General features: G+C 47.3%; 1 protein-coding gene across 2 annotated transcripts in view; it reads right to left on the reverse strand.

Moving 5' to 3' along the window:
* Positions 1-27911, reverse strand: part of CARMIL3 (capping protein regulator and myosin 1 linker 3) — a 2002476-nt gene that overhangs the window by 1469233 nt on the left and 505332 nt on the right. The gene's annotated exons all lie outside the window — the stretch shown is intronic.

The following is a 27911-nucleotide window of genomic DNA, read 5'->3' on the forward strand; positions in this document are numbered from 1 at the left end:
AGGTTTGTAAAGTTGCTAAGGTACAGCGTACAGACAAAAGTGCCTCCTTTTTAAGATGATGAAGCTGCCTTAATATGGTAGGGCAAAGTCTTGATGATTGTCAGGAAGAAATACAGATGATCTGGACCTGGAGGTACCATGAAAAATAAGTTGATAAAAAATTAGGAATTGTAGTTTGTTATTTTTTGTAAGAATGTTTTTTTTATTGATAATAAGAAAACGTTATTTGTGTATGAAAGGAAAAATACATATTTATATGTTGAAGAAAATAAACAAATGATATGTTGTAAATCACAGTCAATATTTTTGAATACATCTTTTTTAAATAAAAATGATGTTTCCAAATTTATAGAGCACAATCAACAACAAATATAGAGAGTCTGTGCAGCGTTTTGAAGTGTAGTAGGGGCAAAGTCTACGACATCTGATGTTAGTAAGGCTCTTTGTTGAGTTGGGTATCGAAGAAGGGCAACATTAAGTAGTTGGAAGGGTGATACTAGCATTTTAAAGGTAAGAAATGTATATTATTGTTTTGGGTGTGAGACAGTTGAAGAGATGGTAGATCTGTCAAGTGCAATTTATTTTTTCAACTGTGGAGGGTGAATAGTTGGACAGGTGACTGGTAGGAGCTTAATGAGGATTTTGCTTATTGGCTTTTCATTGTTTTTATTTAACTTGGTAATTGCATTTGATTTGTGGAGTGAGGAATAGTTGCAAGTATTTGGAATTTTAGACTGATTTACACATGGAATGAATTGAGAATGACACATACAACCTTTCAGAAGTGCATGTTATTGATTTAATAATACGTTTGTATGTTTCTGAAAGACATTTAGCCATGTCTTTGTTTGCGAGTTAAATTGAAGTCATCACTCCTCAAATAATTGGATCCATTTCAGGTTCAAGATGTTTTTTTTACATTTTTATTATTTACTTTGAAGACATTTCACAATGAGGGGTGTTTAGGCCAACATGGTGAGAGATAGTGTGGCAGAATTCTTCAATTGCAGTGTTATGGCATCGCCTTAATGTTGTTTTCTCGCTGTTTCATATTTCAATGGGTAATTGTGGTTGTCTTAATTCCATTCTTAGCAGCCTCCCACTTCATATAATGTTTAACAAAAATTCAAGAATAGGGGGCTAGTACTTTTTTGTGAGGTATTGAAAGGGTTATTTAGTTTCATGAATGCTGTGCTCTTCCACTGTTGCGACTAAAGCCAGTGCACCCAGAAGTCTCACTTTAAAAGCACATTTATTCTATGAGTATTTAGGCTGTAAATGTATTTCTGCAGGTTTCCTCACACCACCTGCGTGTAAAGGAAATAACATCCGTGGATTTGTAGGTTTATAACATTTGTGTCTACTGATTTGTCCAGATTTGATTTGAAATCCATTGTATATGTTGTGGGCTCTCTAAACAGTGTATTTTGTAATATTTGCAAATAACAGTAACTGCAATTTCAAATGGAACCACGTGTCCTATAAATTTGGTTGAAAGTAGCATCAGTTTCCGTACTTTGCTACCAGCAAGACAGTAAGAGCTTTGCACGTTGACATTATTAGGATCACTTCTTCCTTAAGTGTTATGGTGTTTTTAGCTAATGCTCTTGTCATGATTTGCTACATTCACCATCATGCTCACCACTGGGGGCCGTGCTTTAGGCTGTTTGTCATGTTGGACTTTGCTTACATACCTAGTGACATATATTGATCTCAAAGATTTGGATTTGCATTTACGAATTCTGTTTTGGATTATATTTAGCACTCTGACAGTTAGTATGCTTTTTTAATTCCAACGACAAGATGTCCAAGAATCGCATGCACGCAAATTGGCTACACCCCCACAGGTCAAGAACGGGTGGATGAAGCAGGACACTTGTTTTTGGCAGGTGGTAGCCTTTCTCACACCGGAAGCTGATGATTATCAGTGAACTTGAAAAGTTTGTTTGCTTGAGTTCATAGGTAGTTACTGCTATAGGGCCTCATTACGGGTCCGGCAGTAACCTTGCCGGTGCTACTGGCGGGTTGCCGCCAGACCCGCAATAATTTTCCAACGCCTGACTGCCCAAGTGCCACCGGCTCATTAAGAGTCTGGCGGCCCGGGAAGTCCGACGCCGGTAAATTGTATGTCCCCATTCCAGTGGGGACACGGAAGCACACCATCACCGTTGCTAACGACAGCTGATGTGCCAGGGCATACATAGATTGGTGCCCCACGAGTTGCAACCTGCATCCTGTGTGCTTTGGTGACCTGCGGCGGCACACGTCCTGTCACCCGTCAATGCAGCAAACTCGCAATATTCGGAAGAAGCTAGTGTGGAGGGAGGACCCGGAGCTGCTCTGCACTGCAGGGCCGGGAACTGTCTGGAGTTGCCCGATGCCATCATAAAGGCCCTTGGAGTGGTGGGAGAGAGCGCGGCTCGCCGCCGCTGAGGCACTCTCATTACCATGTTTGGCTGCGGATCGCCCCTGGCCTGAGGTGGGGGCCGGCTGCCTGCTACGGGTCTGGTGCTGCCAAATGACTTTGCTATGCTGCGGAGGGGCTGCCGGCCCCCGCTGAGGCTGTCAGTTTTGCATTACGGAGGACGGGGCTAAACTGAGGAGCTGCAAGAACAAAGCTGACCGATGCCCGTTGCTGCACAGTGGACCCTATGCCGAGAATATAAATTACGTGGATCCTGCTGGCAGACGGGGGTGCTGCGCCTCTCCGCCCTAACTTATGGCATTGTTTGCACTTCAAGTCTGCTGGCATGGCGTGCCTAATGATGCAGCGGCCCGCACACTGAGATGTGGGGCAGCCTGAGGATCAGTAAACACTCACACCCAGCAAGAGGAGCGCTGGGTCTGGCAGGTGCTGTGGCGCTGTGCTGCGGCTGCGTCAAGACGGTATCTGATAGCTGGTGGATGCCCCATCATTAGCGTTGCTGCCCTGCAGTTGCCTACCCAAGACCGTGGGGCATGGCTGATGAGGAGAGGGCTACACATCCGGAGGGCAGTGTGCTCTCCAGGACAGACGGAGGGGGAAGAAGTTGGGACACTCAATGAAAAGCCCCCCTGCAGCAAGCTCATATCAGGAGCCTGAGTCCCTGGGACAGTGGAGAGCCTTCGACCTGGCATGAATAACCTATAAAGAGTGACAGGAGCTTTGCCCGTGCTCCTGCCCTGCTGAACATCGCTCTCAACCGCTATCTGTACACATGACCAAACCGCATTGGCTGTGTTGCCTCCCATGCTGGCCATCAGGGGCACCACCACCGGCTTGCAGGGTCTATGAGCCGGCTTGAGAGAGCGCTACTTGGGCTAGTGGTCCTGACTCTTTTTCTACTGTCGTTGTTGGAGGAATTATTGGGTGTCTGGCCCCCATTCTGTGTTGTTACCGTGGGCGAATGTAATACAGGCCGCTACTTATTCCACCTCGGACAGCGCAAAGGACACTACCTCTGCCAGTGCCCCTGTGCGTCGCTCATCTCGCAGGTGACACAGGATGGATATTCAGGCACAGCTGCAGACAATATTGGCCGAAAAGAAAATAATAGGCCAGCGGGTGCAAGAAACCAACAGCACTGTCCAAGATATTAAACAAGACCTGTAGGAGGTACATTCCCAGCTGAATGCGCAGGCAGAACGTACGACTTACAACAAACAGCGCATGAGCACATTGGAAGACAACTATGACACAGCTGCCATGGATCTGGAAGGGGTGATCAAAGAGGTGCAGCACTTGGGGGCCAAAATGAAAGATCAGGAAAACAGGTCCTAGCATAATAACTTCTGCATAGTGGGCCTTCTTGAGCAGACTGAATGCAGTGATCTGGAGTCTTACATCTGTAGCTTCCTGCGGGACCAACTCCAGAAGGACAACCCGAGGAACTATATCGTTGAAAGGGTGCACAGGGCCCCGGTCCCCAATCCCTCAGCCGGTGAGTGACCGTGCATCATAACTATGCGCTCCTTAACTTCCAGCACAAGCTAGCAATCCTTAAGACGTTCTGTGCTGCGGGGCCAGCGCGGGTGGGCACCTCTGATATTCGACTGTTCAATGACTATTCTATAGAGGTCTCCTGCCGCAGGAAGGGATTCAACCCCCTATTCAACGCATTCAAGGATACGGAATACAGATTACAACTGAGGTTTCCAGCTGTCCGGTGTATTCAACTTGATCAGCAGTGGCACTTGTTCCGTGTATCCCAAAGATGCTTGGCGTTTCTTGAAACATCAAGTCTTGGTGACCACTGATTTCCCAAATGCAGATGGTGAAGCAGCGCAGGCGGGCCGTGTGTCTGCGCCGCTGCAGCACCAGTCGTGGCTGAAAGGAATATGGAGGAGAGTGGGCAGAGAGTGACTGTGTCTAGACAGTCGATCAGAGAGCGCAGTTAAATGAAGTCTGGAGATGCCACGTAGTGTATTCGCACCACCGGCTTTGCACAAGCCAGTGGCCATGGACCATGAACATCTCCCTGATCACTACCCCGGCAAGGGGCTTGGAAGGGTCCCTGAGATGACATACATTGCTGCATGGAAGTGGCTGCGCCGCCTTTAACTAGCTGAATGTTACACAACCCTTCCACCATATACTATTGCGAACTGTGTGCTTAGGAATGGCACACACCGCATTGCTCGCCACCCTGGACTCATCTGAACCTCCTCGAGCCCCAGTGCAAACTAGCAATGTACTGGTTTGACAAGACTACCAATGCTCCCCTAGCATGGGTGTGGGATGCGTGGTGAAGGGAGACATCCGTTGACCTATCCTGTCAAGCCCGAGGCATGGGCTAGTTTAGCTCTGTATTGGGAAGTAGTTTACCAATCCCAAAGTTTTCTTGTTTAAAATGTTTGGAGTGTTCTCATTGCTGGGGTTCACAATACGTAAAAGCCTATGTTTTCTCAGGATGCATGGTTGGAAGCATCGGGGTCTAACACCTCAGCTCATAGGATCAAGCCTTTACTTTAGGATAAGATGGCCACAGTCACATTTGGAACACTTAATATACAGGGACTAGGAAACCCCATCAAAAGGAGGTGGATGCTTAACTTAATGCGGGATGGCCAGGGTGACATTCTTTCTACAAGAGACACATCTCAATGCAGAAAAGTCTGCAAAATTGAGTCGTGTTTTGGGTTGATGTAGCGCAACACTCCCCCTGTCAGGGAAAAAGAGGGTTTCAATATTGGTTAGCAGGCGTATACCCTTTCAGGTTCTCCATGCACAGGTGGACAAGGAGGGACGATGCATCCTGCTCCAGAGCCGTATCCAGCAACCGCCTGTTAAGCTACTCAATATATATGCGCCTACGGCTGACACACCATCCTTTTTCACACCCCTTCACCAAATGTGCATGCTACATGGGGGCCCTGACAGTGGTGGTGGGGGAGGGGGTGACCTCCAGCAGTATGCCCCATAAACACGCCACCCTTAAGTGTCCTGATGGAAGATTGGGGGGCAGAGGAATTACACCTTCTTTTCCAATAGACACAGCAACTATTCGAGAATAGACTATTGGTTGGTCCCGTCCAATACCACTCATCTGATTAAAAAATTTGACATGCTACCCTGCGTCTAACACTGCTGGATGTCCCATGCAGAACACCGTCCTGGCAGATAAACCTGCAAGACCCAGGGTACCTGGACTTCCTCGAGCAATTAGAGGAGGACGTAGACCTATTTTGTCAGACTAACCTATCCTCGGAGTACACTACATATGCTGGGAATACATGCAGGGCAGTGCATCTCAAGATGGTCTCACAAGCTAAAGACCTGGGGAGAGAGGGAGGCGTAGCTACGGGATGACATACTAGATCTTGAGAAGAGCTATAAGCGCACACAGGAGCCCCAAACCTACAAACGCCTATTTAGACTTCGGGCAGAACTCAGATATCCTCTACCAGGGCTCAAAAATAATTAATGAGCTGATCTGAGACGTTCTTTCGGGAGGGGGTTAGACCCTTACACGTCATAGTGCTTGCATTGCTTAGCAGGCAAACAGCACAGATTATAGACTCAATTCAGGGTCAAGACAGGATCCGCCTGACGGGTGATCCTAATATCAATTCCTGGTTTGCAGAATATTATAGAACGTTATACACTAATCATGAACACTACAAAGTGCAGCGCATCAGCGAATTCCTCACAACTGACACACTCCCCAAGATCAGCACATCCCAGATCGATAGCCTCGAGGCTCCTATTACATCAGCTGTGATTATAAGGGCCATCCAAACCCTCGCTGCGGGCAAGGCGCACGGCCCGACTTATGCAAGGCACTGGCAGGTAGACTTAAGTCAGTTTTGGAGTCAGTGTTCACCAAAGAGCAAGAATGTGTCAGACTCCCATCTACAATGTTAAGCTGGACCTGGCCAGGTGGGACTCCCTGAAACGGTCCCTTATGGGCAGCATCAACGCTTTCAAAATGAATTCCCTATCATTTCTGGCCTCCATGCTCCCTGTAACTCCCACTCTGCCAATGTTCAAAGAACTGGATGTAGAGATTGCTCAATGTATATGGCAGGGTAAGAGGGCCCGGCTGCAGGCCGCCATGATGGGTGGAGGGCTGGCCCTCCCCTCTTGGAAACTGTTTTATCAAGCTGCTCAAGTGTGCTGGGCTAAGCGGTGGCTTAATCCGGAGGACGGGTCTAGCTGGAGGGTGGTGGGGCTATCATTACTGGCTCCGTACTCCCCATCATAGATCCTTGCCATTCCACCAGTTAAGCTGCCAAGCCAGATATATTGCATCCGATTATCGGGGCGAAGCTTGCTCTGTCTCACAACATGAGGACTTTACTGGACACATCCATCCACACTGTGCTGGCTTGGATCAGCATCAGAGCACTCTTGTCATTTGGTCTCGATCACAGATTGCACCCTAAGCAGGACCCTGTTTGGCCACATGTCATGTTGGAGGCGCAGTGGGACCTGGGCTCCATGGGGCACGTCCTATGGTCATGTCTGCTGTTGGAGGCGTACTGGTGGATGGTACACCAGCATGTGATGAGCATTGCGGGAGAGCAGCTCGAACGGGCTGCGGGCCCTATGTTTTTTTTTTAATTTCTTTATTGGTGTTTTAACATAACTACAAAATAACTCAACAATTCCACCCCCCCACAATCCCTCCCTCGGTACGTACAAGCAAGACCCCTTGACATGTGACTAAATGATATACATAGCAACTGAAAGATGCCGGAACAAGTCTCAAGTTGGCATAGTTCATTTTACAGTGCAGCATAATTCATCTCCCCAAAAAAAAAAAACCCCGACCAGATCCCTCCCGAAATCAGCATCGACGTCTCACCCATAAACGCTGGGGTCCCCAAATGTCCGGCAACTCCTCCCCCCGGCCCCATCCCAAGATTCAAACCGGGTCACCATTCCCTCTTTGAATGGGAGAGACCTTCCCAGCACCAGTCTCGGGGGAAGGAGCATCCCCCATAGTACGTGACTGTCGAAGAAGAAACAATATATATGCATCCCACATACGCCTATCCCCTCCACCACGTGGCCGCAAAGCGCCCCATCTGGACTCCATATCATTACAATACAAAACATCCTCCATCCACTGAGCGAGCGTAGGGCAGTGCTTCTTACCACACCCCATAGCCACTCTCCGTTTTGCAAGGATCAGAAGAAGGCCGACCAATTTCCTAAACCCTTTGGACACGTACTCAGTATGCCCCAGCAAAGCCAACATGGGATCCAGTCTTACACACGCCCACACTATATCCCCAATCACCTCAAAGACCTGTTCCCAATAGCTCTGTATCTCCCTACAAACCCACGCCACATGGAGGAAGTCTGCTGAGGGCTGCCTGCAACGGAGGCAGGCGCCATCATGCTGAGGATAAAATTCCTTCAGCTGGGCCGGGGAATAATAGTACTGATGTAGAAACTTGAAATTAATCAGCTTGAACCTTGACGAGACCGCCCCCTTCCGGATCATCTCACAGCAGTAGCCCCACGTAGCTGGTGATATTTCTTTACCCAGCGTTTGCTCCCACCGCTCCCTTGGTGCCATGGTAGCTACCCTCCTGCCCCCTAGGGCCCATGCATACAGAGTAGAAGTTACACGATTCTCCACACTCCCCTGAACCATCTTATCTAACATGTCGGACACCTGCGGCTGTTCGGGGAAAGATGGGAACAATCTCTACAGCGCCACCCGTAGCCTACAAATCAAAAAGACATTCAGAGCGGTGAGGGCACCTCTCTCCCGCAGTTGGTCAAGTGTTATAAACCTCCCATTCGAGAACAGGTTGCGAAACCCGGACACATTCAGCCTCTTCATCAGAGCCACAAAACCTCTTTCACTAGACAGGGGAATCCCAGGTATGTATACGACCGGGAGCCCAGGTGAGTATAATACCTCCTCACTGGACCTCCCCTCTAACCGAGCCCAGGCTCGACAGGTCAGATCAACCATGTTCCGAACCGTACACTGACGGCAAGGAGCGGTGAGGACAACCGCTAGCAGCAATGCTGGGGACATGCCGATGCTCAGCTGCCATCCCATAACAGTAGCGCAAATAACTGGCCAGAGCCACTGTATAATATAGTTCAAAATCCGGCATGGTCAGCCCCCCCTCCCCTATAGGAGCCGTCAATTTATCCCAAGCTATCCGTGCCCTTTTACCTGCCCAGAGAAAACGGGACACGGCTACGCGGAGGTCTCGAAAAAAATATCCCTTAGGCACCGCAATGGGTACATTAAGGAACACGTAAAGGAGCTGAGGCAGAATGGACATCTTGACCACAGAGATCCTCCCTAATAGATTAAGCGGAAGTGAGCTCCACCTGAGCATAGCAGATTTGACAGACTCAAGCATGTCCAGGTAGTTTCTGCGGTAGACCACCCCTACTTCCCTAGCTATTGTAACCCCCAGATATTACGTACTAATCAGGTCCCAATGAAACCCCCATGCGTTGCGGAACTGCACCGTCGCCTCCGTCAGCGGGAATATGACTGACTTACTGGTATTCACTCTTAGATGTCCCCAAACCTCTGCACATCTACCATAATCGGATCTAAATTGACCTCAGGTTGACCAAAGAACAGGACCATGTCGTCCGTGTACAACGAGATCACCAGTTTATGAGTGTGTAATTGGATACCCCAATGCAGATGTAACTCCCTTACCCGCTCCGCCCATGGCTCAATAGCCAGAGCGAACAGTAGGGGGGGGACAGCGTGCACTCCTGGCGTGTACCTTGCTCAAGGGGGATCAACCCCGTAGTTTGACCATTCACCCTCACCCTGGCCGACGGCTCACTGTATAGCAGTGATATCATGGAAACGAACTGGTCCCCCAGGCCCATTCTACGCAAAACCGCAAACAGAAACAGCCACTCCACAGAATCAAATGCTTTAGCAGCATCCAACAAGACCGCTATTGCCTGCTCACTGCTCGGTAGAGCCTTTATCAGCCCAAACATTCTGCGCAACCCAAACGTGGTCGAACGCCCCGGGATAAACTCCGCCTGGTCAGGCCTCACCAGGGTCGTCATCAGAGGCGCCAGTCTAGCCGCCAGGACCTTAGCCAATATTTTATTGTCCGTATTAATTAATGAAATCGGCCTATACGAAGCACAATCATTGGCCGGCTTACCGGGTTTAAGCAAGACAACGACCACCGCTTCTCTGAGAGACCCCGGGAGTATGCCCTCGGTAATTGCCTGCTGGTAAACTTGCAGTAGAAAGAGCGCCAACTTAGTTGCATTCGTTTTATAAAACTCAGCTGTGAAGCCGTCCGGACCAGGGGCTTTCTCACTCGGCAGCGACTTAATAGCCGCTGTCACCTCCTCCAATGTTAGAGGTCTATTCAGCCACTCCCGCTGCCCATCTGAGCACCAGTACAGACCGACCTCATCCAAGAACACGTCTATATCCCCCCCTGAAACCCGGGACTGGGTGGAGTACAAGCGACCTTAATATTTCTGGAATTCTAGGACAGTTTTCTCATCCTCAAACTGATCCTCCCCATTCTCGTCCGAGTTCACCAATATCCTGTCCCCCTGTCCCACCATTCTAGTAGCTTTTGCGAGTGACCGGCCTGGAGCTTGCCCTTCCCCATATTGGCAAGGAGCCGCCCTGTCCCACAAATATTTCACCTCCCTCTGAGCGAGAGCATGAAACTCCTGGAGTCTCTGCATGATTACACCCTGCTGCGCTATACTTGGTGTGGGGGGGGCCCATGTTGCAAGAGTCGGATCTCTTCTTCCTTGTCAGCCAGTTCCCATCGTATCCGCCTAAGAATTCCCACTTCCTTGGCTATACACACCCCCCTAATCACACACTTGAACCCTTCCCACAGGGTGCCCACCGAAGTCACCGGCCCCGCATTAAACTCAAAATAAGAATCAATAATGACCGACAATTCCTTTCTGTAGACCATATCCAATAAACCTTCACTTTTGAACTTCCAGGCGGGACGCAACTACCCCCGTCCCCCCAGACGGATGGTCAGTAACACAGGAGCATGATCCGAGAGGGTACGCACCATTATCTCCACCTTAGTCGTATGCCCCAGTGTTGCATGGGAAATCCCAAAAAAATCTAGACACGCTGGCGAGTAATGTGTATACTGGCCCAGTTGTGGGTTCTGCATTCTCCATACGTCTGCCAATCCCCCCCACCAACATACCCCGTATCTGGTCGGCACACCTACCCCCCGGGCACGCGGCACTGCCCACCCTATAACGGGCCGGGTCCAAGACTGTATTAAAATCCCCTGCCCACAGAATCTCTCCTTCAGGGATATCTCCCAGGTGACTCTCAATTCACTGCTGATCATCCGTTGAGTCCTGATTGGGCCCATAGTAGCATATCATCGTATACAACTTCCCCTGAATAATCCCCTGCACTATCAATGCCCTACCCTCCTCATCCTTCCAGACCTGGGGTAACCGAAACCCGACTGAGCTATGTATCAGAATGGCCACCCCCCTAGAATAGGAGGAGTAAGACGAGAAGTACCTATGGCACCCCCAACCCCTACCGAACTTAGATTCAGCATCCGCCGTTAAATGGGTCTCCTGGAGGAAGGCGACTCCCACTTGGTGACACCTCAGGTATTGTAAAACCTTCCGACACTTAGGAGGATTATTAAGACCCCAAACATTCCAGGTCATAAGGTTAAGTGTCGCCATCCCAGGACATACTAGCTAAGGCGCCACGGACGCCCTGCACCAACATGCAATCCTGCTTCAACCGTACCGATATAACCCCTCCCACCGCCCCTACCAACAACCCCCCAACTTTTCAGTGTTGTGCCCTCCCCAACCTCTCCCTCACCCCACCCTACACAAAAAAACCCCTTCCACTAATAAAGACTCCCCAACTACCCAACATAGTTACAGCCCCAACCATAAACAATTAACAAGCTCTCGCTTGGGGGAAATTAGGAGCTGACCCTCCCTGCACACTCAAGTTCGATGTACCCCAGACCCACCACTCCACCAAAGGATACCAAGAATCAAAAGGAGAGAACAATCAAACATGACCTCAGGGGCGTATCATGCATCATCACCCCGGTGGGCCGGGGACCGAGGCAGCATATCTAGAAAGGAATTAGCCTCATCCGGGGTGTGAAAAAAGATCGCTCTGCCCTTATGTTCCACCCTCAATTTGGCCGGGAAGAGCATAGTATACTTCATGCCTTTCTCTCTCAATCTCTTCTTAACCGCGATGAATGTCTTTCTGGACGCCTGCACCTTATCGGAGAAATCAGGAAAAAAATGTATTGTGTCATCCTTGTAGTGGACTGTGCCTTTCTCCCTTGCCTTACGAAGCACTACATCTCTGTCCCTGTAATTTAACAGGCGGGCAATCAGCGGGCAGGGCGGAGCCCCTGGTACTGGTTTTCTACCACTCGGGATCCTGTGTGCCCTTTCCACCACACAGAACAAGGAGAAACCCTCCGATCCCAGCGCCTCCCAGAGGATCTCCTCGACCAACTCCTCCATGTGTCTCCAATCCCATGACTCGGATAGGCCAAGTCATGTCCCGCGCCGTCCCTTGACTCCAATTGGCAGCCGATCCACCCACAGCGCCCCGGGCGCAGGGCCTCCCCCACAAGTCCCTTCGAACCGGTCGGCCGGGATGATGACAGCCACTTAAGGCTGCAGGTCACCTCCGAGCAGCCCCAGGTCCCCAGCACTTCAGAGCTAACGCCTCCAAGAGGGGGGGTGGTGACCCACCACAGACTCTTCTGCGGCCGGCAATCCCCGCTGCAGATGGGCGGTCGTACCTCGGCCCGCCAAGCAGCCGACACGCAGGCAGACCAGCACCAGCCCGTTCGTACTTCGCTGGTGCCCGGTGTGGCTCTCCCGCATCCAATTTGCCTCGCGCCAAGATCCTCGCGGGACCCGCAGCAACAGGGTTCCAGCCGTACACTCCTCAGGGTCCACGCTGACATGACCCCGACAGGCGATCCACCATTAACAGCCTCAGCACCACCCCCACAACGGGGACATACGCTGTCTGCCGGCAACTCCACAGATCTTCCAGTACGAGCCCCCCAGGCACCAGATTTCACCGGGGAAAGCACCCGCAGGGTGACGCCACCCCCTGCAACACAGCACCGGCAATGAAATAAAGAGCAGAAGACTGGGTACGTCCGGATCTGGGACAGAATTTCTGTGTGCAGCAGAGCCTCACGGGCACACGGCCATCTTGGTCGGGCTCGCTAGCGAAGCCCCCCCCCCCCGCGGCCCTATGTTATTTGGAGCTCAGAGGGATGAGTGGCATGAGGATCCGTCAGTAGGCAAATTGACCTATTTGATACTCTTCATGGCCTGTAAATTGTTAAGTTTTCATTGGAAAGCTGAAATCTCACCCACTGAGGCCACTTGGAGAGCTCTACTCGCTAAACTGTATTTAATGGAACAAAGTACTTATAAGCGCTTCTTGAGGTCTAGACAGGCAGACCGCTTCTGGGAGATTGTAGATCCCTTTGTCTAATTACCCTGCCTTGGTTTTTCATGATGGGGATGTTCGGTTGCATATGGGACTGGAGGGTGGAGCAGGGGTGCGGGTGGGGAGTAGATTGAACTAGGACTACAGGTGTCAGTGGGTCTACAACAAGGTTTTGGTTCCAGCATGTATGTTGTTCGCACTGTAATGCACACCAGGCAGGGCGAGGCTGCGCCCCAAAATACAGGAGTGGACATGGAACTCACGCCTCCTTTCCCGGATGGGACAGTTGGGACAAGGCGGGCATGGCCTTCAAGGGACCATTGGTTCAACCATACTGTAAATACAACAGTTGGGGAGGTGTATACGCACTAGGGGCAGGTGGGGCTAGGGAGGGTTTTTTAATTTGTTGCAGTAAACAAGCAATGTTTGGCACCCATCGCAAATCTGACCATTACACTGCCACCTGTTATTTGTTCAACTTTACATCGCTATGTTGATGTGTCACCAAGGATGCTTGGCTTATGCCTTTTGCTGTATGGTTTAAAAATAATAAAAAGATTACATTAAAAAAAACTTGGATGGAGTTCACCTTCGATGTCATTTTCCTAGGGTCAACGCGACTGGCTGATCTAGCCAGTTGTGGTCTCCCTAGATTAAGGGCCTGAGTAGTGAGAGAAGGGCCTTGAGTGACAGGGAGTGATGTAGATTATCTGGGGATGAGCAGGGAGACTGAAAGGCATCACAGTGTGCCACAGCGAACAGTGCCGGCATGTGGAGGTTAGGGTGGATAGGTGTGTTGGGCCAGGGTTTGTGCGCTTATCAACAGTATAGTGTGCAAAGCATTCAAGAGGAGGATGGGAAGAGACAAGTTTTGAGCACCTTTCTGAATGCCAAGTGATTATCAATGTTTCAGATGTGCCAGGGCAGAGAGTTCCAGATGATTGGCGCTTGGACGGAGGAGGAGGATCTGCGCAGTCTGGTGCAGTTGTAGTGTGGGACAACTAGTAGAGGTGCTTTGCTGTATCGGAGTGTCCTTGATGGGTGGCAGTGAGTGAGTTTGTCTTGGAGGAATTCCGGCCAGTGTTGTGGATTGCGCAGTGAGTGATGCACATGGCTTTAAAGGTGGTGCGTCGACCAATAGGGAGCCAATGGAGGACTTACTGTGGGGCTGATATGTTCTCCAGGAGGGAGGCCAATGAGCAGGCGGGCCGCAGCGTTTTTAATTCTTTGCAGTTTCCTTAACTGAAACACCATTGTGCCTAGATGAGCAAGTTACTTATCCCTGGTAACATTCTTTCAACTGGATGTTCCTCCAACGTACTCCTCATCTTTAGATATCTTCCTCTCCAGCTGCTTCGTAAAAAATGTTTTGGCAGAGGGCGTTATGTGCACCCATGCGGTCAATTTGATGTCCCTTGAATGCCTCTGTCTCGAGTTCGACGTCATCACTGGTACATATAGCACACGCAGCGTCCGTTAGCTTCAGTTCTGTTTTTACGCCTTCTTTTTCTTACAGAAGTAACAGCATTGTGTCCAAGACAGTATGAGACCTTGAAAGAGCGTAAAGTGTAATGCACGGAAATTCTACTGCAGGGTAGGTTGGGAGGGGTGATGAGGAATATGTGGGAGGAACATCCGCTCGAAAGAACGTTACCTGGAGTAAGTAACTTGTTCTTCTAATGAATTATGTCCTCCCATGTATTCCTCATCTTTAGATAGACAACCGAAGCAGTGTCAGTTTTGGAGGAGGGAGTACGAATTTTATATGTGCTCTTAAGAATTGTTATGGACAGAATGACAAAAAGTAAGAAGCCTTTCTAAAACTTCCTTCATGACCTGAAGATGAATCTAGACAGAAATATTGTGTGAAGGCGTGAATGGTAGACCGTGTGGTTACCGCACAAATATCATGTATAGGCAATCCCCTTTGTAAAGCAGAAGACGTTGCCATTCCCCTTGTGGAATGGGTCCTCAGGCCTTCTGGAGGATCCTTCCCAGCTAATCTATAGCATTCTTTAATGCCCACTATGATCCATCTGCTAGTCCCAACTTGTTACCCATGTACCTAAAAAAAAGTTGGTCATCTTGACATAACTCAGCCATTTAGAGATGTGAAAGCTAAGTGCTCATCTTGGATCAAGTCTATGCAGCCTTTCCTCTTCCTTGCCAAGATGCGGAGGTAAATAAAATGATGGTAACAGAATTTTCCGGGATATATGAAAGTCTGATACAATTTTCAGAAGAAAAGTTGGCTTGACTTTAAGAACCACCCTGTCCTTAAATAAGGTAGTAAATGGAGGTTTACTAGATAAGGCCTGTAGCTCGCTCACCCTGCGGGCTGCGGGCTGATGTTAATGCAACTAATTGAATGGTTTCAATGGTTTATAATCTTATTGGACACGAATTGAATGGCTCAAAACGAGCGCACATAAGACAATTTAGTACAGGATTGAGGTCCCAAATTGGAACTTGAAATGGAGAAGGGGGAACACGTTAGTGAGCCCCTTTAGAAACTGTATGACCAACAGCATCTTGACGTATCACACCTTTTCCAACGTGCGCTTGAAGATTGACAGCGCCGCCAAGTCTCCTTTAATGGTCCCAATCTGGAGCCCCAGATTTGCCAAATGTAACAGGACAGAAAACACGATAGGTGTACTCCAGAGAAAAGGGTCCACATTCTTATCCCTGCACCAGCTACAGAATGTATTCCAACGGCGGTGGTACAAAGATTTTGTTGCTGGCCTTCTGGCTGAAAGCAAAATCTCGATTACGTCATCCGGGAGGTCCCAATCCTTATATCTCAAGCTCTCAGAAACCATGCATGAAGGTTGAGTGTCTTGACCTCTGGATGGAGAACCCGACCTTCCTCTTGCGAGAGAAGATCCTCTGTTTGTGGAAGAAGTATTGGAGGGCAGATGGACATGCCCACAAGGTCTGGGTACCACATCCTCCTGGCCCAATCCGGAGCAATTAGGACAATGGATTTCTGGAACTTTCTCAACCTCCTGATCATGTGAGGAAACTCATACAACAGCAGAAACTCCCGAGTCCATCACAAACGCGGCCCCAGAGCTCTTCTTGGGGGAAATTCTGTGGAGCAGAACAGTTTGCACTTCCGGTAGACACTGGTCGCAAACAGATCTACTTGAGGGCTCCCCCAAAGGGTGAAGATCTCTTGAAGGACTTCCTGAGCTAGTTCCCACTCGTGGGAGACTGCTCTGCCTGCTCACAGCGTCCGTCGCTATGTTCTCCTCTCCGGCTAGGTGCACTGCCAATATGAAGATTCCTTTTGAATTGCCCAGAACCAGAGCTGCATTGCCTCTCTGCACAATGGTAGTTACCCTACACCCCATCTCTTGTTGAGGTAGTACAGGACCACTGTGTTGTCCGTCATTATCAGGAGATTCTTTCCCTGTACAGAGGGCAGAAAGGCCTTCAGCGCTAGTCTGATTGCCATCAGCTCCAAAAGATTGATGTGTAGTTTGGACTCCGATGGAGACCAATGACCGCTGATTGTCATATCGTTGGCGTGGGCTCCCCACCCTGTGAGTGAGGCATCTGTAGCTATGGTTATCTCCGGCCATGGCTGCAAAAAAGGTTCTCCCTTCAGAATATTGTCTTCACAGGCCCACCGCAGAAGATCCTGTGCAAATGACACCATCCAATCCTGGAGCTGGAGGGCCTGAATGATCTGAAAAAGTATGATCATCTTGAACTTGTCCTTCCGGAGGAACTTGTTCAAGCATCTCAAGTCAAAGATGGGTCTCAATCCTCCGTATTCTTGGAAATTAGGAAATAAGGAAAGTACCACTGTTTGTTCCTCTCTGTTACAGATACTGGTTCTATAGCACCTTTCTTTCTCTAGCATGCTCAAACTTTCCTGCACAAGGTACAGATCTGGAACTATGAATGAGTGGCTCCCTGGTCGGTGGTCCCGAGGCCTTCTTAAAAAGGGGAGGCAGTAAACCTGGGTTACTGTTTCCAATGCCCATGCATCTGAAGTAATATCCCACATTCCTGCAGATGCTATGAGAGTCTGCCTCCCACTGGAGTCTTGTGGGTTAAACCTCAGAGGTTTTGAGGTGACTGAAGCAGTAGCTGATGGTAAAGTAACCGTTGCTTGGGCAGACTTGGCACCCCTCCCTCATCCACCATAAGGGAATCCTCTTTGGCCCCTTTGACTAGCCAGTCCTCTCGCTCTTCCAACTGAGTAGAAACGAAAGGACCTACCCCTCCAAGATGATACACTGGGGTGAGATGGATGTGGCTGTCTGATAGCAGCACCAATGGATTTGGCTGCCGCCTTTGATGTCTTCGGCTTCTCTGGGCTTTCGTCAGCCTTGCGGCCAAACAGCTGAGTGCCATTAAGGGCATGTTGAGGAGCCTAAAGTGCATGTCTGGTGCAAATCTAGACTTCCTCAACCACGCACACCTGCATATCACAGTGTTTGCCGCCATGGCTCTGCTGATGCTGTCAGAAGAGTCCAGTCCTAACTGAAGAGACTCACACATAGCCTCTTTTCCATCTCTTACAATATAAGTCGTCTCTTTCTTGCCCTTCGAGAATATGTTCAGCCGCCATGGCTGTATAGTCACACAGGGTGAATGTAAATGTAGCTAAAGCGCAAGTGGCATTTGCAGATTTAAGAGCCATGCTCCCGGCAGAAAACACTTTCTTCGGCATTGCGTTGAAACACTTATCGTCCCTGTCTGGTGGCATGGATGGATAATCCACTTGTTTAAGTGTAGATGTCACTGCCAGGACTACTAGGCTTTCTGGTGTTGGTTGTTTTGAAAAATAGTCAGGATCGCTACTCAAAGGCCTGTACCTTTTGGTGAGGTTCTTTTTCACCGCTGGACTTGTTGCAGGTGCCTGCCAATTTGCATTCACCCTTTTTTGTAGGGAGATATGTAAAGGAAGTACAGGATCCTTCTGAGGACCCTTATCAAGTATGTCCGTCAGGTCATCTTGTTCGAATGGAGGAGGCTTGCCCATCCTAGTCATAAGATGTCTGTATAAGGCACATCTGTGTTCTGCCAGTTCCAGTTTGCCAAACTCAAGCTCTGGTGACGTGTTTATGCCACTTGCTGATTGAAGGTTTTCATACAGGTCCTTTAATTTGGACTCTTCTGACATAAGGGCCTCCGGGACGTTAGGTGTGCCAAACTCCAAACCAAATGGAGGAGTATATTGGTCTGTTGGTTGCTGTTCTTCATAAATGGAAGACAAAGACTTAGACAAAATACTTCGTTGGTAAAGGTTTATGTGATTTTTCAACCTCCCTAGAGACTATTGTAGGTTTAGTGGGTAAAGGCGTCAATGGCTAATGGCACGACATGAGCATGGCTTTTAGTTTTCTCTTTTGAAGGGGTCGGGCCTCCTCCTCGAAAATGTTTAACATTTCTTGTCTGAATACCTCACATTCAGCAGGAGTCGACAACTTGGTTGGGCAGGTTATACTTCTTAGGACAGGAATCCGGGGATGTGGAAGATGATCGATAGCGCCTTTTCGTCATCTTCCAGGATGAAGATAAAGAGTGGTGTGACCCACTCCTGGATCGAGAGTGCTTTTTCGATCTTTTACTTCGAGGAGAGTCGCCTCGTCGGATGAGCGCCTTTTCGACGGTGTCGCTGAGGGGGATTTTGTAGGGGGCCTACCCGCCACTAATTTCCCTTTTCGCTCTTTCAAATTCTTACCAGTCATGGACTGACAGGACCCACAGTCTGCCATCCTTTGCTCCATGCCTGGGCACCACAGACCCACTCAATGAGGATCCGTGAGAGACAGCTTGGTGCCGCAAACGTGACTTTTTTTTTACCCGGTCTTCGGGGTTGATGACGAGGCCATTGTTTTTCGTGTATGTCGTAGTTTTTTCGTTCAAGAGGCATGATGATCTGGACGGTTGGAGCCTGGTGATTTGGGGATTTTAAGGATGATCGGGGTTGTCGTCTGCGCAGGGCAGGTCTTTGCATAAGGCATCCCAGGCAGCTGCCTGTGGTGCAAACATGTAGGGGGCACCAACAACAAAGTGACAAAGTTAATCAAGTCCAGTGTTCTCTGCAAAATGCACGGCCGGGGGCCCGCGTGCTTTGTTTTCTAAGGCTGCACATGAAGTGGCCATGCATGAAGTGTTACTGCACACAGTATGTTTCGTATGTAGCTAATAGCGAACTGTACAATTACAAATCATGCTTTCACTCTGATTGGCTGCAGCAGTGCCTAGCTGTGCATGCTGCGTTGCTGCAGCCAATGAAAAACAGCCCCCTTCAATCCTTATGCAGCATGCCAGGCATTTTTGAGCTTGGTGTGAAAGGCTTCGTGACTGATGCAACTTTGCTCATTTCCCTCTAATTGTGCCAGCCTTTCTTTTTTAGGCCCATACATTTGCCAGATTAGCAGTGTTACGCGGAACTATTTTTGGAACCGACCACTGCATTTTACACAAGCGTGGCCATCTCTTTGCAACAGGAGTTGACACCTTCTATTGAGTAGAGTAGGCATTTCCTAGAGTGATTTCAGTGGTTGATTGCACATTAGACAGCAATGGGAATGCAGCGCATGCTAATTTGGAAAGACACATGGTGAATCACGGAGTGAAAGGTGTTTCTTACACATTTCAGTGTATGCGGCAGCAGTGGGGTTTCCTGCTAACAGCATTTATCTCTGAATAATGAACACAACACTTGGTAAGTTTTGCTTTCATTTTAGATGGAAAGAGATACATCAACAATGTATGGTGGTTGCTGGATCTTCTGCCATGCAGCGACATTGCGATCGACGATGGGAGGCCTGATGTGGTAGATTTGAAATGTTGGGCCTTTTCTGTGTATTTGCAACAACTGTCGACCCGAGCAATTTCTTGTTTTTGGTGTCCGATAGCGTTTTACATGAACGTTCTTCTTGTGCCCTGCTCTGCCGAGCCCTGCACGTGTGCTCTGCCCCCTTTCTTAGCTTTGAGTACACAGGCAATGTGGGCGGGGGGTCAGGGGGGGGTTACACATTAAGGTTTAAAAAGATAGTCTGTAGCAGCATATGACTGCACATGCCGTGCTTCTGCATCCAATTAAACTGGCTTCTTGGGTGCAGTAGGCATGGAATTAGACCCCTCACTCCAAAGGGGAGGGCAGGCCACTGGAGCTCACCCGCTGACCCGCTCGATCCCCGGCAGCTGTATCCCCTTCCTCACCCGATGTTGAAGGACTTGGAATTTGCTTCAGGTTTATGCTAAAATTCTTCACAAGCACAGCATCTGCTACCCTGCTAGGTGTTGACAAACTAATTGAACGAGGAACGTAACGTTTCACATTTATGGGCTAAGCAAGAAAGTCTTTATGCTTAAGCAAAAAAGTCAGGGAGTGTCCAGCAGCCCACAGTGAAAGGGGCAGTTTTCTCCACAGAGATTTGTTGTTAAGGAATCACACTGATTAAACAAGGAATGCCGTGTAGTTAAATAAACAGTCAATGTGCTATGTGCCTTTATCGACTGAAAACATGCCAGCCCACTACATCCCACCATATTACTTGGAGGCAGACAAGTGATAGTATTTTATAAAATATGAGCTTTAGTTCAGGTAAATAGTAGGCTCAGCTCTGCAATGAGGAAAGGGTTCAAGGTATTTTTTTTATCAAGTGCTAACAAACTGTTCCTAACAACGATTCAAATAGAAGCATAGTGCATGCCCTAAAAGGGACCAGGTGCACGAGATATTGCTCATTCAAGGCGACTGCCTTCTTTGTACTGCAGACAGCACTAGATCACACCACATTCCCTCTCCCTTGGACAAGGCAGTACCCAGCCATCCCCTCCCTGTTAACAGCCATCTGGTTGTCAGAGACATGTTTTACAGAACAGGCATTGTATGTTCTGTGACCATGCCATTTAGACTTCAAGTTGTTTTGATTGAAAGTAAACAGTAAAATATTTGCAATTAATGGATGGTCGATGGCTCTGCGCTGGTGTCTCCTTCGCAGTAAAGGACTAACTCATCTAGGGTCGAAGAGACACAGTACATTGCATTTCTGAAACAATATTGTTTGCGCCTTCACCATTTCCGATCTGTATATCATTTCATCCTATGAAAAGCAAGCCAATGCACTTGTAACATGCACCGCAGATCTCACCTTTCGAGAGTGCATTGTATAATGAAAGTCAGTGTAAAGAGAGTAGAGCTTGTCGGTCTGTGTCCGGCTAGTCTAGGACAGCAATAGAAATGCAATCCGGGCTGCTTTGGAATGACAAATGGTGAGACACTGAAGTGAAAATATGTCCAATTGCACATTATTGTAAGGATCAGTACAATGAGCATGATACCCTAATGAAGTATTGCATGTGCGACACAGAAGGGGGGCCTGCTCTGGCCTTTGTGATCAAAGCACACCATAATACAATATATAGCCATATCATGGCTGTCAATATTGCATGAGCATACACACCGCCCCTTCTGACCTTTCAGTAAACTGTGGGTGCACTGTGCTCACTGCACAGAACTCCCCACGGAGATGATAAATGCATTACTTTTCAACACTTTCTCTCCATTTACCATTTGACTATCTTTAGCACCACTACATAACCCTCTTTCCCATAACTTCTTCGGCAGCAAATACAGGGAAGGGTTTATTTCTACATGTGCACATTTAATGAACATTTAGTGTGCGTCTATGGAGTCAGGGAAGCAAGTTTCCCTCCTGTTTATAAATGGCATCTTTTTATGTGAATTTAACAACCAAAAATGTGTCCCTTTCTCTAGCTTGTTGTAGAATACAGATCTTCATTAGTGTCTTTCTATGCTGGTTGCTGCTCCATACAGCCAAACTGTGGTTCTGCTTAGAGGTGTGGTATCCCAGTGGGGTAATGCACATGCTGCAGCATACATTACTTTGTGTGGCCAGCTGGTCACAGATGCAGGCCCTTACAGGAACAGGTTTATCTTCCATGTTTTTGGAATTATAAACAGTGTACCAACAAGTTGGATAAACGAATCAACTTATATTTATGATCCTAGAAGAACTGAAGAGTTAAACAACACAGATCTACTTGCATTTATCCAGATCTCAAACTGAGAAGGTGAAATACGTTCCTCCAAAAGTCGGTAGAATTACCACTCAGTAATTACGCCAATGGTAATTCTGCCAAAAATCCCCAACTCTATAAATGGGAACTAAAACAGCCCTACCACCACTTGTAATCCCGTGGTGAACCCATGGGATCAAGTGGTGGCAATGATAACTCATTTTGGTGGTATATCAGCAGATTTACTGGCGAAATACCACTAAACTCAAAATGAAGCCCACTGTGTCTTAAGGTATATTTACAATAATTGCATGATACATTTTTTGTGGTCATTTTGGAGACCTGCCAGCGTGGGGCGCCAAGGATGCTTACTGCTAGGGTTCCAGTCTGGTCTAAGACCGGCCCTGCGTCTGAGTAGTTGTAGCAGGTAAGATAGTGGGAGCAGATGAGTACGTGGAGTGAATTCAGAGAGATATTGAAGAGGAGAGGAGATAGGAGCGCTCCCTGTGGGACCCTTTTTATTACTGATCAGGATGTAGAGGTGAAAGGGTGGAGGAGCATGATTTGCAAGATGAAAGAGGCAATCCAAGTGAGGGCAGTGTCTTTGACTCCTAAAGAGTGTAGCCTGTCTAGGAGAATGGTGTGGTTAATGGTATTGAAGGTGGCAGAGAGGTCAAGAGGAATAAGTACAGAGCATCCTTCTGCATCTGCTGTTCTTTTTAGGTCGTTCCAAACGGACACTAAGTAGGACTCCGTTCTTCAGAGTGGTCTGAAGCCAGATTGGACAGGGTCAAGGAGGTTGTTGGCTTCAGTGAAATGGCTGAGTTGCTTGTATGCTGTGCGGTCCATGAATTTGGCCATGAAGCAGGTGTTGGAAATGGGCTGGTAGTTCTGGGGGAGGAGTGGGTCGAAGGGAGGTTTTTTGAGGAGGGGTTTGATGTAGGAGGTTTTGAAGGCTTCCGGGAAGGTTCCTAATTTTAGGGAGAGGTTAAGGTTTGAGCGTGCAATACTGCATGCATAGGTTGAGGCTAGGAGGTTTTTGAGGAGGGTGGCCGGGCAAGGGTCTTCAGGGGAACCTGATGGGAGGCTTTGTGCTAGGAGTGAGAGGAACACCTGATGTGAGATTGGAGAGAGCAAAGGTTTGCATCAGGAGGGAGTTTGGACGGAGAATGGTTGGTGGGCGGGGGCATTATTTCTAATTCAGAGATTATTGCGGAGTGTCTGGCGATGGCGATGTTGTGGGATTGGTCTGATAAGGCATCGGACAGGGATTAGGAGTTGGTTGGAGGGCAGGTAGAGCAGCCTGGAGAATTGAATTCAGAAATGATTCCAAGCAATCCCTTGCATGGGTTGCAAGAGTTCATGTTTCTGTTCCCGTAGACGGCTTTCTTGGTTTTATAATTTCCAATCTGTAGACCCGTTAGTCTTGCTAGGCCGTTTTTGTTTTGGACGGTTGGGTTGGTTCTCCAGGTCCTTTCCAGGCGGTGCTTGAGGGTTTTAAGCAATTTGAGGCTGACGGTGTACCACCTAGGTGTGGGGCCTGATCTCTGAGAGGGGCGTTTTGTTGGGCTGAAGGAGTGCGAAGAAGTTAGAGATCCAGTGATGGAAGAGTTTGATGGGGGGGGGGGCTTCATGAGGGGAGAGTGCTTGGAGTGAGTTGAGGAGGGAGTTGGCTAGATCTAGGGTGATAACGACTTTGTTCCAGAGTGGGGTGCGAGGTGCAGTGGTTGATGGTGACCAGGTATGGCCTTGGGCTCGGGCCGCGGTTGGGAGTGGTATGGAAAAGAAGACTGCTGAGTGATCTGTCCATGTTAGAGGGTGCAGAGGCAGTGAGAATATGATGTTTGTGGCCCTAAAGACCGCATTGAGGGTGTGGCCCCCAGTGTGGGTGGCCATAGCGCTATGTTGTGTCTGGTTGAAGGCTTCTAGGTTGTCTGTGAGAGATCGGGTCATAGGGTTTGAAGGGGAGTCAAACCAGATGTTGAAATCACCTAGGATAGTGAGTGCTGGATGTAGGTTGAAGGTGGTTCTCAGAGCGTCGCTGAGTGTGTCTGCAAAGTTTTTGTTGTAGCCAGGGTGTCTGTAAACTAGTAGGAAGCTGTGTGAAGTGGAGGGTGAGAGTTGGAGTTTTACAAGATGAGATTCATAGTCTGTGGTGCTAGCTGAGGTATCCTTGATAAGCAGAGGAAATAGGTGTTTGTGTAGGATTGCAAGTCCCCCAACCCTTCTAGATCTGTTCCGAACAATCAGGTTGCAGCAGGGTGGAAAGGCCTTGTGTGCAATGGGTTGGTAATCGTCAGCTCCCTTTGTGACTGACTCCACTGTTTGTGGTTTATGACGGTCTTAAATTCCTGAATTTTATGTTTTCTATGCTTTTCAGTGTTTTCTTGCTTCTTAGATTAAAACTGTTTAGCACTCTCTTGTACCCGAAACGGCACTTTGTGTAGTCCACCTCTGTTAATGAACCCTAAAGTATAGCCACATTTCTGAAAATGGCACCCATTTGAAACTGTATTTGCTTGGAGACTATTCATATTTTGATATACAGTTCCATTGTTCTTTAGGTCATTAGCAGGGGAAGGAGAGAGGAGAGGTAGTGGTGGTTTATGTCCTTGGGTTTCACCCACTCATGGCTAGCTGGATCCCTATTGCTTTTTGAGTTTGGTGCAACAAGAATACCACAGAAACAGCTACCCGCCTACACACGTGCCAGGTGTGTCTAGTTGCACAACGTGCTACCTTTCATGTCGATCAATTATTTGCGACAGAAAACATAGAGAAATACATATTTTAATTCATGGATACAAAACACTTAGAAAAATTAAAAACGGGAGAGACAAAAATGCACATAACATTCCATAAGAGAACCTATACTGAAAAACAATTGTCTTGACCAGTTGGTTTTAACTGAACACATTTGTCAGATACTGGTGATGTAGTGAGGTTAGTAAACAAAAAAGGTGACATCCTATTATTAAATGAAACCTTGATGCAATTCACTATCCTTGACTTTGTTAATTTTTCTGTCCTTGACTTTGTCGACACCAAAGAGTGTGTTTCTGGGTCCTGGCAAAAGGTGGTTAAACAGGCTCAGTAGCTAGTTATTTGATGCTATCAGGCATGCGTCGGACCCGTCTTCAGGACTTGATTTATATAGATCTCCCAAATTGGGATTTCAGAAATAGTTCATTGGTAAATTTCCTAAAAACCAAACGAAAAAAGCGTGTTGGTAACAAGATAAAAACAAACAAAGTGTAGTGTCTCTATGTGTGAGCACATGCAACTAATTAAACTAACCTTTTTGTGGTTTATTTGGCGTGTGTGGCCAACACGGTTTTTTCGTTTGGTTTTTAGGAAATTTACCAATTAACTATTTCTGAAATCCCAATTTCGGATAACCATCTTTTGCCAGGACCCAGAAACACACTCTTTGGTGTCGACAAAGTCAAGGACAGAACAATTAACAAAGTCAAGGATAGTGAATTGCATCAAGGTTTCATTTAATAATAGGATGTCACCTTATTTATTTACTAACCTCACTACATCACCAGTATCTGACGAATGTGTTCAGTTAAAACCAACTGGTCAAGACAATTGTTTTTCAGTATAGGTTCTCTTATGGAATGTTATGTGCATTTTTGTCTCTCCCGTTTTTAATTTTTCTAAGTGTTTTGTATCCATTAATTAAAATATGTATTTCTCTATGTTTTCTGTCGCAAATAATTGATCGACATGAAAGGTAGCACGTTGTGCAACTAGACACACCTGGCACGTGTGTAGGCGGGTAGCTGTTTCTGTGGTATTCTTGTTGCATTATAGATTCATATTGGTCCTTTGCCACACAGCCCCCTAAAAAAGAGGACTCCGCACCTCTAACTGCTTTATTTCACTTTTTGAGTTTGGTGTCATGCGCCTTTGCTTACCTGCATCAGTATGATTACCTATGTTGCTCTCTTCTGTCATGATATTCACTATTCCTACACTCCTCTTTGTTGGGCATTTTCATGCATTAAGGTTACCACACTTGGTTGTTAAAGCCTTTCATAGTCTGGTGTGATCAGCAAAGACCATGGGCGCAGCTACATTCCCAGGTGGTGTCTTTTGTCCTTGTGAATACTATCTTTAAGTTACACACCCAGGTATTGCTTCTCCTTTAGGTGGACTTAGTACATACAGTATCTGTAACAGCAATTGTGGACAACGAGCATGCTGAGCTTCAGTGTGATCACAAGCAATACCTGTGTGCTTACCCCTACCCGCATCCCTTTTACTATTTTTGTAATTACCTTCTTATCTTGCACAACCTTGGACATTGGTTTCCTGAGTGAATGTTCTTGATATACTCTTAAAGAAATCCCTCAATGGGATTGCTCCTTTCTTAATCTGCTGATACCATCTCCCTTCACTCTGAATGCATCCAGTCCACTTGGACTACTGTTTTCAGGAGTCTCTTCTAGTCCTTGGTTTCTGTACAATTATATTCCACTCAACCTACTGGTCAGGTCTTTCACCACATTAATTTCCCTAAATGTGTAGTAACTGTTACAGGCTTGCCCCAATTGCTCTATATTGACTCCTATTGGTGTGCACTGAATTTAAGAAATAATCTTAGCAAGCATTGGGAACCTTGGGATTTAAACTGAATGTGAAACAATTGTTTTTTTCCTGTAGTAATTTTACTTAACTGATTTTATCTATTTATCTGAGTATGTGGATCACTTACCTACTGGAAACCAAATGCACTTTTTTAAATCTCGCGTTTGTAGCAATCTTTTCATCCATATTGTATAGCTGTATGATCTTGTTGTCTGTGCGCAATGATGAAACCGGTAAGGGGAGCAAACCTTAATTTGCTAGCTGTGGTCACAGCACATTCAAGCCAAGGCTGTGCTGAGCCAGAAACCCAAAGTATTTATCTTTTTGGGTATTTATTGGGAAGGGTATAAACTTTGACTCTCATCAGGCTAAGACCCAACTCCAAAATCGTGCCCAAAATTAGGACAGCTACACTCGCCAGGGTGAATCCTACCAGGAAACCAGAACTGAATCAGGGGTTATTTAGACCAAGAAATATGATTTTCAATTTCAATGCCATTGTGCCTAATTATTAACAGGGAAGAGGTTAGGAAGTAAGGAAGAAATTCAAAATGGCCTTATTTGGAAGCCACTGGTTTTGAGAACACAGCAACTATAGCCTTGACAAAGACAAAGTGTCGAAACACGTGTAGGCTGTGACCAAAACCACTTTGGAGGGAATTAAAACACTACCCTATGGATATGAACTGGAATGTGCTGTATTTATTGAATTGCTAAATAACTCATACATTTACTGTCTCAATATACTATTGGCTAAGCGCAAAGCTCTAGTGGAAACTTTGCACTCTACAGCTAATATGGCATCATTCTCAGGTTGCCAATGAGGAAACTGGTGGAATCATCAGCCAAAACAACAAATTCCAAAGCATCCCTGTAGATAAATCCTCTTATTTTTAAAGTATCCTTGTCCTAATATTCTGGGGGTTGTCGTTATTGTTTCTTTTAATGAAGTCCTATGCAGAAAGTTACCATTGACATTTGCAGTTTGTATTGATATTGAGAAAGCTCTTTTCAATCATGACGCACTTGTTAATTATGAAAGGCTCAGCAACGGTTTGATGATGAGGAAAAAAGCCTTAGTGACAAATTGTCTTTATAACAAATCTGCTGTTAATCAGAGCTCACCTTTATGTCTCCGGCTCAACAAAGATAAACAATGGTCTTGCTAAAATGGAGCTATGGTGGGCCACAGGGCGGAAATGATTGTTCTGATGATAGTACTACCACTGACACTAAGAAAGTAGTAATTGACAGGGAAACATTAAGCCCAAAGGGCCAGATAACCAATATTTATCACTAGAGTGGTAGAGTGTGTTTGGTCTAGGTTTCAGGTGTGGTGTCTTAATAGACACACCAATAATTATCAATTTCTGGAAAAGCAACTAGGACTTATTACAA

Source organism: Ambystoma mexicanum, chromosome 13 (genome assembly GCF_040938575.1).
Source record: "Ambystoma mexicanum isolate Mex_15411 chromosome 13, UKY_AmexF1_1, whole genome shotgun sequence".
NCBI lineage: Eukaryota > Metazoa > Chordata > Amphibia > Caudata > Ambystomatidae > Ambystoma > Ambystoma mexicanum.